Source organism: Solanum pennellii, chromosome 7 (assembly GCF_001406875.1).
Source record: "Solanum pennellii chromosome 7, SPENNV200".
NCBI lineage: Eukaryota > Viridiplantae > Streptophyta > Magnoliopsida > Solanales > Solanaceae > Solanum > Solanum pennellii.
In genome coordinates this window covers 26298904-26310811 of record NC_028643.1, presented here as the reverse complement: position 1 = coordinate 26310811, position 11908 = coordinate 26298904, and the positions used below count along the sequence as shown (strand labels likewise).

Below are 11908 nucleotides of genomic sequence, written 5' to 3'. Positions count from 1 at the left end.
ATATATATATATATATATAACTTTTCACAAAAATAGTCAAACTCTTTTATAGGGAGATAAGAAAGAACTAAGTCTGAACATAATCCATCTTAGACACAAGTCAATATCATAGGTTCAAGTCCCTTACATCAATTTGGAATGAAACTTATAGTCTATTAAATACATTTAGAAAAGGAAAACCAAAACATAATATATGTCCTCGAACATATGAAGACATACCAATCTTGAGAGAGTGTTACTTCCCAAGCTTCAACTTCTAGGAAAATCCTCACTTGCCACCTACACTTGTAGACATAGAGCAACATATGCAATTAGCAGAATGCACTATGTATGGTAAACTTCAAGAAAACCATGCAAAAAAAGGACATTTATTTAAGATATACTTTCATGGAATTTTGATAGAAACCTTCATCATAAGAGTTTAATAGACATAATACAAGTCAACAATCCTATATAAGACATATTCCATATTCAAAATGTTAACTTTTTCATCACTTTAGATCTTTTACCTAAGGTTACTCTAAGACTCACTTGAGTAAGACATGAAGAAACCGCCCCATACACCCTTCTCAAGCCCACCTATATGAGAACATTTCTATAAAAATTTCCTTTACTAAGTGAATATTATTCATTAAAGCCATTAAGAGACAAGTAAACAATTAAGGGACTTCACATAATGGTCATGGAAGATCTAAGGAACTTATTCTAGCATCTTCAAAGCCTATTTGTGTCATGTTTAGATAGTGTTCTGTTGCACTACCTACACGTTGTAGAACTTATCCATTACTAGAGTGTACATCCCACATATTGAGAATAGGAATTAACCGACATAGACCATACAAGCTAGGTATGGAATCCAGTGTCATAAGGACCTCATACCGTGGAAGGTGTTCTACTTGACAAAGGTAGAACTAAGAAGACTTACCATGTAGGCACATGGTTTAGGGGATATCAAAAATCTTCTTTGTAACTCTAATCTTCTACTCGAGAAGATCTACAACCTAAAGCATATCAACTCAATGCTTTGACTTGGTTCTCATGGACTACGTTCATTCACATAAGAGTATTTGATAATGTATCATCCCTATGCCTTACCAACTCATAATACCCGAACCAGAAGGGATCCACAAGGTTCTATCAATCAAGGTTCATTAGGATAGCTCATTTGACTACTCTTTTAAGGGTGCTTTAGCCCTACCGATCCAAGACTTACAATAAACTTTCTTGTAATATTCAAGGTTTCACATTCACTTAGGAATCTAGACTCATGAAGAAGGGGCAACATGCTTAGGTCTACCAGTTCATGACATACTTTAGAATACTTTATTTGATCATTCAAGGAAGGGAACCAACTCTATGTGTACCGATCCTAGAGTTTAATTCGTATTCTCATTCAATACCATTCAAGTACCAAGTAGGGACAACTAGTCTACCAACACAAGATAAAATATCATTCCATAAGGCTCTCCCTAGTCCGTCATCATCATATATCAGCAACTAGAAGTCACCCCCACAGCATGTACTATGTTATAAATCTCATACCAGAATACTTGGGGATCCTTTGCCACCATAGATCCAAGAAAGGTAGGAGAATTCATCCTCACAAAGTCCCTCAATATAGAGTTCATGGTATTCTCAAGAGCATTCATCCTAGTACCTACATGTTGATTAGCTTGAGCCATCATGGCTCGTGCTAGGGTTAGAAGATCTCTTCTAACTTTATCATTAGTCATGTACGGGATAACCTCTGGAACCTCATTCCCTTGATTATATATAAGGACTTCCTATCCTTTAGGGACTTGAACACCTTGGGGAACTTGTTCACCTTGGGTTGGAACTTCTTTATTCACTGTTTCCTCATCCACTATTCTTGCGGGCATACTTCTTATATTCATATCTATTAAATTTAATTCAAGGAAGGGCACCAACTCTAGGGCTAGTGATCCTGGAGTTTCATTCCTACACTCATACAATACCATTCAAGAACCAAGTAGGGACAACTAGTCTACCAACAACATCATTTTATAAGGCTCTCCCTTGTCCTTCATCATCATATATCAAAAACTAGAAAGGAAGTACATTCAATCATATCATTATATCACTCATACAAGATCGTATAGACATCACATGAGAACCTTCACATTATATCTTCACTTATGCCATATCGTGATCATACCATAATTCACGTAATGATGCTGACAAGGCCATGTTTATAACAATAAAACACTGTCACCATAAGTGGACCATACCAATCAATAATAATTCTATACTAAGCAGAGGAATTAGGCTAACTCACTACTTCCAGTAGCCAAAATTCCCATTTCTTAGCCTTTCCTACAAATTAATATAACAAGATATCTTTTCAATAACAATATAGGTAAGAGTAGCAAAAAATTCATCCATATCAATGATAAAAAAAAACTCAATATAGATAGAAATGCTATGAGTAAAGGTATTGACAATTTGAACTACAATTATCATATAAATGAATACACCCTAAAAATTTACACATGAAGTGAAGCATTTAAGCCAAGATCAATTCACCCACTTTTGTACCAAAATTAGGAATTCAAAGAATACATGGGTTTATAGAGTTTTTTATATTAAAACTATATATTAACATTTATAAATTCATAAAAAATCAATTGAAACCTTTTTATGCAAGAATCCATGCTTAGAGTTCAAATAGGATTTCAAGGTTTTTGAAGATCTTTTAAAAGCCCTTGAAATTGTCTGCTTAAAAGGAATAAAAATCAAGGATGAAATAATCATACCTTAATAGATGAATCCAAAAAAATTGATAAAACATTGAAAAACTTCAATGTTAGATTCACCTTGAGTTTAAGCTTTGATGGAGTCTAGAAAGAACTTATTTTGAACTTAAGGTTTTGATATTGAAAAGTGGACGTCTAATTTAGGTCTAGGTGTTTAAACTAACTTAATATAATTTAAAAAGCCTAAAATAACCTCCTAGAACTTAATTAGTACGTGGGGTAAAGTTTTCTAAATCACTCGTCACTTGGCAAAGACCTACAGGAAAATTGGAGGCCAAACGGCTGGGCGTTAATGAAACCACAGCTCGTCCTGCTAGGCGTGGTTTGCATCAGAGGCTCGTATTTTGGGGGAAAATATCCCCACAACTAAATGTGGATCCATTCCCCTTGATTATGGGGCATCATTCAATCAAAGGGGCGTCGATTGGGTCGTGGTTCGAGGATGCCTTGGCAGTTTCATAGCCAACGTTTGGGTCCTCCTCAGAGACCCTTAGCGTGGTTCTTGGGGAGGCGTACCACACGTATCGATCCTAAAAAATCTTATCAAGATTTTAGGATCCCCTCCTATACATTTAAACACAAAACTACACATAAAACATGCAAAGGCACCTTAGCAGACAAGTCTACTTTCCAAACTCTTAGTCGCTCTTGAACGTTTGACTTACAAAATATTCAAGATGCCCTCTAAGGCAATTATTCATTATTTTAACACCTTATTAACTCATTACAAACATGATAGACTTTAGTTTAACCTAGATCATTTCGAGGGTTGTAACAATCTCCCCCACTTGGAAATCATTCGTCCTCGAATGACACTTTCAACACTTTCAAAAGATAAAGACTCAAGACTAGAAGCTAATACCACATCACACACAATACACATATACAGGAGGAAAGTCAACTCCACATAATAAGAGACTCAAACACAATGCAAAAGTAGGAACAACATCTACAACTTATCATGCAATAAGACTCTACATTTTTAATTTCACAAAGGCGGCACTTCCTTCTCCGCATGTCATCATGCTCATTACATTTCTTTTAATCACATCATTCCTAAGTCTCATAAAACACAATTATGCAACATTTCTAATTGTTCACTATTAAGCATGCATATAAGTTCACTCATGCGACATTTAGGCAATTCATTCTAGATGCACATCAATATGAGAGATAACATTATTTAAGCTATTTTAGTATATAAACATAAACTCATAGAAACATGCCAAAATAGTAAGGGAAGAATTAAATTCATTTTTTACAAAAGAATTCCAATTTATGACATGCTACTAGAAAGTTCTAACTCTTAAGTTTTAATATAATTGAAGAGAAGAGACAAAATTCTTCAACCCAACTATTCACCATACTCCCCCAATTAGAAGAAACCCATCAACTATATCATCAACATAACAAAAGGGAAAACTATAACTTACTAGTAACTTCATGCAAATTTACTTGTTTGTTAGCTTGAAGACAATAGAAGTATTCCTCTTTTGTTCACCTGCACTAGGACCATTATTTGGGGCTTGATTGTCCTTTATTCCCTTAGAAGTATTAGTAGGACGATCTCTTAACATGTGATCATTCTTCCCACATCCATGGCACCCACTACTACCAGCTAGACACTTCCTAAAGTGTTTATTCCCACAATTTATGAATGTAGGTTTATCAATTTTATAACCACCATCTCTCTCATATTTAGACTTAGGATCAGTAGGAACATCTTCATTCTGAGCCCTCTTCTTAAACCTAGGTTGACCTTAATCAATGGTTCTTCACCTCTTAGCATCTCTACCTCTACTGTCAAATTTAGACTCTTGAATAGATTGCGCATACACAATGATCCTATATAGAATCATGTCCCGATAGAGCATCATCCTATGACACTCTTCATTCACAATTTTAGATAGAGCGTTCACGAACCTACTTATTTCATCTTTAGACAACAAGGTAAACTTCAAAGGACACTCCTCCACACTCATGTTACCTTGCCTAAGGTATATGAATTCCTTTACCTTAAATTCTTTCTTCTCACAGGGAAAATATCTCTCTAAGAATGATTTCTTAAACTCTTCCCATTCTATAGAACCCGATTCGACTGGCTTATTGTCTTTTAATTGTGTGAACCACACCTGAGCAACCCTTTTAAATTAGTATGAAGCCAACTCTACCTTCTCCCTAGACGTCACCCCCATAGCATGTACTATCTTATAAACCTCATCAAAGAATTCTTGGGTATCCTTCACAACCATAGATCCAAGAAAGGTAGGAGAATTCATCTTTACAAAGTCCCTCAATATAGAAGTCTTGGTAGTCCCAACAGCATTCATCCTAGGACCTGTATTTTGATTTGCTTGAGCCTCATGGCTCGAGCTAGGGTAAGAAGAGATCCTCTAACTTTATCGTTAGTCATGTACGGGATAACCACTGGAACCTCATTCCCTTTATTACATATAAGGACATGTTCACCTTGAGGAACTTGAACACCTTAAAGAACTTGTTCACCTTGGGTTGGAACTCCCTTATTCACAGTTTCCTCATCCATTATTCTTGCGGGCATCCTTCTTATATTTATATCCGATAAATTTAATTCAACGAAGGGCACCAACTCTAGGTCTACACGATCTTTTAGTTTCATTCCTACTCTCATTGAATACCATTAAAGAACCAAATAGGAACAACTAGCCTACCAACAACATCATTCTATAAGGCTTTCCCTTGTCCTTCATCATCATATATCAAAAACTAGAAAGCAAGTACATTCAATCATATCACTATAGCACCCATAAGAGATCATATACACATCAAATGAGAAACTTCACTTTATACCTTCATTTATACAATATCATGATCATACCATAGATCACTTAATGATGCCGAAAAGGCCATATTCAGAACAGTTATAACCATTAAACACAGTCACCATAGGTGGACCATACCAATAAATAACAATTCAATATCAATTTTATATTAACAATGAAATTAGGTTAACTCACTACCTTCTAATCGCCATAATCGTCATTCCTTAGCCTTTCCAGCTAATTCACAAAATAAAAGATCTTTCAAATAACAATGTACATTATCTAAGCCAACAATTTATCAATATCAATGATCCAATAAAACTCAATATAGCTATAAATTTTATACTGCAATCTATAAAAAATTTCAACAATGATCAACATATAAATCAATAGCCCATAACACTCTACACATGAATTCAATACAATTAAGTCATGATCAATTCACCTACTTTAGAGCAAAAGTTAGGAATTCAAGGAATACATTGGTTGATGTAGTTTCTGATGTTAAAACCATAAATTAACATTGATAAATTCATACAATATCAGTTTAAACCTTTTCATGCAAGAACCCATGCTTAGAATTCAAAATAGGATCTAAGGGTTTTCAAAGATCTTTGGAAAGCCTTTGGAATTGGCTCCTTCAATGGAATAAAATTTGAGGATGAAATAACCATAGCTTAATAGATTATGAAATTCCACAAAATTCATGGAAAAACCACTGATAAACATCAACCATAGCTCGACCTTAAGTTCAAGATTCAATTGATCCTATCGAGAACATATTTTGAACTTGGCGTTTTGATTTGGAAAAGTGAAATATAATTTAGGTCTAGGTATTTAAATTAAATTAATATACTTTAAAACTCTTCAAATATCCTCCTAGGACTTAATTAGAACGTGGGTGAATTTCTCAAATCACCTACAGGAAAATTGCATGCCAAACGACGGGACGTCGATGGAACCACGGCCTGTCCTGCTGGGTGTGGTTTGGATCAAAGGCTAACACTTTGAGAGCTAATATCCCCAAAACTAAATGTGGAGACACGCCCCCTTATAAAGGGTCCATTCAATCAAAGGGACTTCGATTGGGTCATGTTTGATGTTGCCTTGGCAGCTTTATGGCCAACGTTTGGGTCCTCTTCAAGGACCCTTGGGGTGGTTCTTTGAGATTTGTACCCGGAACATTTGACCCTAAACATGATAATATATATGTTAGGGTCCCTTCTATCCATTTAGATACCACACAACACATAAAACACACAAAGGAACACTAGCACACGCACAAGACTAGTTTCCGAACGTCTTGGTGTTCTTCGACGTTTGACTTCAAAACCCTTCAAGCTGCCTTCTAAGACTATTATTCATCAATTTAAAATCTTATTAACTCATAATACATATGATAGTATCTAGTTTAACTTAGTTCATTTTGAGGGTTACAAAATGCTAAGAGTTACACCAGGACAGGGGATCGCTTAGGGCAAGTTATTTTTCTCTAGTTTCAGTCCCACACAGGGTGTAGGCTCAGATAGTGACATTATTTAAGAGCAAAAATCATTCGTTGCAATTTAAAAAGTAAAATTTTATTTCTCTATTGCTAATATTTGACTTACACAATTATAGATGAGCATTATATTATGAACTACGGACGTAACAAAGTTGAATTTGGAGGAATATTTAGGAAATTATTTCTCAATTAATTTATATATTGACTCTATTAAATCACGTAACTACAATAAATTTAAGTTAATTTTATTTAATGTGATATTAAATTAATATGAAATTTAATGTACATAGAAATCTCGTAATCATAATAAATAGAGTTAGATTGACATAAATTGATAGAGAAAAAATATTAAATTTATATTGCAATATTAAATCTAACTCGAAATTAAATTTTAAAATTATAAGTGAAGTTTCCTTGAAAAACCCTTTTCATTTTCAATCGCCTCTAAGAATTTTGGATTTACTAAGAGAGAAGAAAGGGGGTAAACCGCAAGCATGGCTGGCAGAATCGCACGTCTTCGTCTTGCTGAGGAGCGCAGATTATGGCGGATGGATCACCCACATGTATTCTATACCCTTTTGATTTCTTTCTACTCAGTACATTTTGTGTAACTTTTTCTTATTTTACTGATCCACAATAATGGGTTTTTAGGATCTGTGGATTTGATGGCTCACTTAACTTAAGGCTCTCTTCTTTTTTTTCCCTAAGGGATTTGTGGCGAAGCCAGAAACTGCTCTAGATGGTTCTGTCAATTTGATGGTGTGGCATTGTTTTATCCCTGGATAACCTGCGGTGAGTAAACTTTCTTGCTTTCTTCACTAGCTATTATAAGTTTTATTCCTTTTTAGTTTTTGTATGGATGGTTTATTACAAGTGAACACCCCCACGTTTACACTTTTACTCGTCCTCCTTGAGTGTAAGGAAAGGAGTCACCATTCTCTTTATTTCTTCTTCTGATCAGGACAAGTGGCCAGCAAACATTAAAGTTCATATCAGAAAATCATACTAGAATGTAATCACTTAAGCAGATGCAAAAAATTTTACCATATAAGAATTTTAAAACATCAAGTACAATAATAAACAATGAACCTCTAACCTCCTAACCTCAAGGAAGGACTTTGAACTCATAAAATTTAAGCTTGCTCACCTACTCTCATCAAAAAAAGTTAATAAAATCAGTTATCGATCATGAAACAAGTACCCTCAAAAGAAGAAATAATCATCACAGTCAATTAAAAATATTGAATATAAATTAAGATTTAGCATCAAAGACAACTCACACTCAGAAATAAAATTTACATATATGTAGAAAGATTCATATATTTGCACATCATGTACATCTAATTTAGCATGCTTGAATAGAATCAAATAGGACTTTAACGGGTTGTAATGTAGGCTAGGGAACGGTTAAGAAAACAGTATAATAGTGACTTACACTTCCTTAAGCACTTGACAATTTTAGACTAAATAACCCATTATTTTCTTTTGTTTATTTCATACCTCTCTTAAATAATTATTTCAAAAGTAATTCTGATATTTTCAATAATGCTTCAGTCATTTTTTATCTTTTTTTCAAAGGATTTTGTTTAATCACATTCTTTTGTTTTTCTTTTTTTTTTATTCATGTCACATTATTTCAAAGAGGGATTTTTAATAACTTTGTAGCTATCCTTGATAAAATTTTCACTCAACCATATTTTTTTCGGAATTTACAATTAGAATAATTCTTATGCTATAATGCTCAAGGAAGCAAGGTACAAAAATAGCTATTCAAAAATATTCAAGGAAAAAATATGACTACCAACAAAAGATTGCAAGCTCAGAAGGGCTAACTACTGATATAATATCTAAAAAAGCTAAAATATACAAGAAAATGAAATTAAATCTTATTATCATCTTCTAAACAAAACAACACTTCTTATTCGCTTTTATAAAATGCAGGGCAAGTTTCAAACTATGATGCAAAACATCAAATAAACAAATTCTCACCACACGTGGAATAAGTATAAATTAAGATGGATCAATTCCACTTTTAAGCAAGACATTGTCATAACAAACTACAAATAAAATAATTTATATATAAAGTCATAACCATGAGCCTCGATGTCAAGGAGTCTGCTATTTTCTTGTCAATCAAGAATTCAAGAGAAATCCCTACTAAAAAATTAGGCCTAAATAGCAAGTATCACACCACTCAAAAGGGTCGTTTATTTTCTCTGGAAAAAAATTATTCCTAACAAAATAAAAGACACTCAATTCAAAGGAACTATCTTAAGAAAAGAACCGAAAATAAAAGAGAAGGAACTCATCCTAAAATAAGAAAAGACACGGTAAAAGAGTAAAAACTGGGAATTCATTACTCCACCCCACAATAAAAAAAATTTATACCCTCAAAAACATCAAATAAGATTTAAAACAAAGGTTAGGAAAAATTCCTGAAGTTCTAGCTAGTAGCATGTTCTTTTATTTTTCATGAAGATTCGTACGCACCCCATACTTTAGCTCAAACATGCTCCTTCTCTTCAAATTTTTGGGTACTCATACTTCCCCTAATCTGCAAAACCAAGACAAAAAGTGACACTAATAAAATAAAATAAAATAATAAGTTACACTACTAATTGGGTTGTCTTCCAATAAGTGCCTAATTCAATGTTGTGGCACGGCCAATAAAATACGTCACTTTTCTTTTCATATTGAACTTATAAATTTTACCCCTATCTTTGCATCATTTTTTCTCCTCTTGATAGGTGGTGGTGTAAAGATGAAGGAACAAAGTAATATATGTTTCATCATTCACTTCTAGGTTTTTTAGGTGTGGAATGTTGTTTTGCCTACATGGAATTGAAAAATTTAGGATGTAGGGGCCTTGTTCCTCATCTATACACTCATGAATTAGTTCAGATGTCTCAAATGTCATGTTGCCATCTAAGAATAATATAGAAAGTGTTTTGAATGTGATTCAAGATGTCTCGACTCCAAAACAAAATCATTTACCACATTCTCACTTTTGTACTATTTCTCAAATGTGGTATCTTCAAGAAAAGTCTGATTGCATTGTATCTCTTCCGATTTTAGAACCTCTATTTGATTTCTGAGTGCCTTTTGAGTATCACAAAACAATAATTGGATTTTTGAGCGTCAAATGCAGCAGTCTTTGCATTCAATTCATTGCTTAAGTTCTGAGTACGCAAGAAAATAATCAACATCGTCACAAGTTCTTCATTTTTCTATCTATAAGGGGTGACATCACATGTATGGTTATCTTATGAATCTTTTCATATTACACTATTAATTTCCTGCAAGATCCCATACTATCAAAGGAACAAAGATTATTAGAATCATCATGGTAGGGTTTTGGCGTAGAGTAGCACACTACGGTACAATCGACCCACAAAATACTACAAAGTTTATAGTATTAAGATGGTGCACACAATTTTCCCTAAGAATATATTGACAATGTTGCACAAAGAGAGTTATTTGCAACAAGTACAAGGTCTTACTACGCAAGAATAATCATCATTTCCGTTTATCACATAAAGATTATTAATTTGTAGAAAAACTATGTATCAAAATATATAAAAAAATAAATAAAAAGAAAATAACCTAGAAGAATACTTAATTTCTAAGTCCCTAGCAACGGCTCCAAAAACTTGTTTCTCTCAATTTCACACTCATGTGTACGTGGTCGCGCAAGTAATAGTGTCTCTTAAAATTAGAGTATCGAACCCAAAGAACTTGTTGGTTAACTATGTTTACTAAATTATACTAGTCTAATATAAGAGTGCCAAAATAGTTTGATTTTAGTTGTAAAGAAAAGAATGTAGGAATTAAATAATAAAATTACTTACAACGAATGGAAACTCCTAAGGTTGAAACATCTATAGGGTTTCATTTATCACGCCCCATACGTGAAGTAATACGATTATCCAATTATTGATTTACAAGGTTGACTTTATGCTTATGGTCTCCGAACCTCTAATCACCTACTGTAATTGGTTGTCTAACTACATCGTTGAGATGGGATAGGCACTCGAAATTGGCAAGTATTTATATTTCATCATGTTTTGTAACCAAGCTTGGTGTTCTTCCGGCGTCACTCCTAAACATATATAAATTAAATTTAATGGAAGATCAAGCCCTTTGTACTCTTTGGTCTATCTATCTCATCATCTCTCGAGTTTAATAATAGACTATTTTAATCTCTATGGTGATCTAGCATGAATTACTAAAAGAAGAATACAAAAGTATTATAAGTGACAACCAATATTAATTCAAAAAAATTGATGTTCAACAATTACTCATAGATGCAGCCCCAGAATATGGGTCTTTAGATACTTATGTCTATGAAATGAAGAACAAAAAACCCTAAAAGTATTCACAAATTTTTCTTGATGCCCTGTATTTTTCTCCATAATTATTTCTCTAAACTATTATATATATCTAGAAAACGCTAAATAAAATAACTGAGTCCAAATCAATAGGAAACCTAAAACCAAAACAGAGTTGAATTCCTTTTAATTTTCCATGTGAAGCTGTGTGTTCAAAATTTGTTGCCTCTGTTCAAATTTTTACACATGGCAGCACAATTGTATTGCAATTAAATTTACGTATTAAATTATAACTTTTAATCCATTAAGTTTCATGCGTGATTTCATTCTCCAACCTTCAATGTTTGATTCATTTTAGCTCCAAATTTCTTCAACATTACATCAATTTACTCCTACAAGTAAATACATTTTGTACCACAACCCATAAAATTCATACCCGAAAAGGATAAATACAAATAATAAATATGTGATAAATAATAATCGAATATATATATATATATA

General features: G+C 33.3%; 1 pseudogene; it reads left to right on the top strand.

The window, feature by feature from the left end:
- Positions 1-7573: 7573 nt before the first annotated feature.
- Positions 7574-11908, top strand: part of LOC107024938 — a 14803-nt pseudogene continuing 10468 nt past the window's right edge.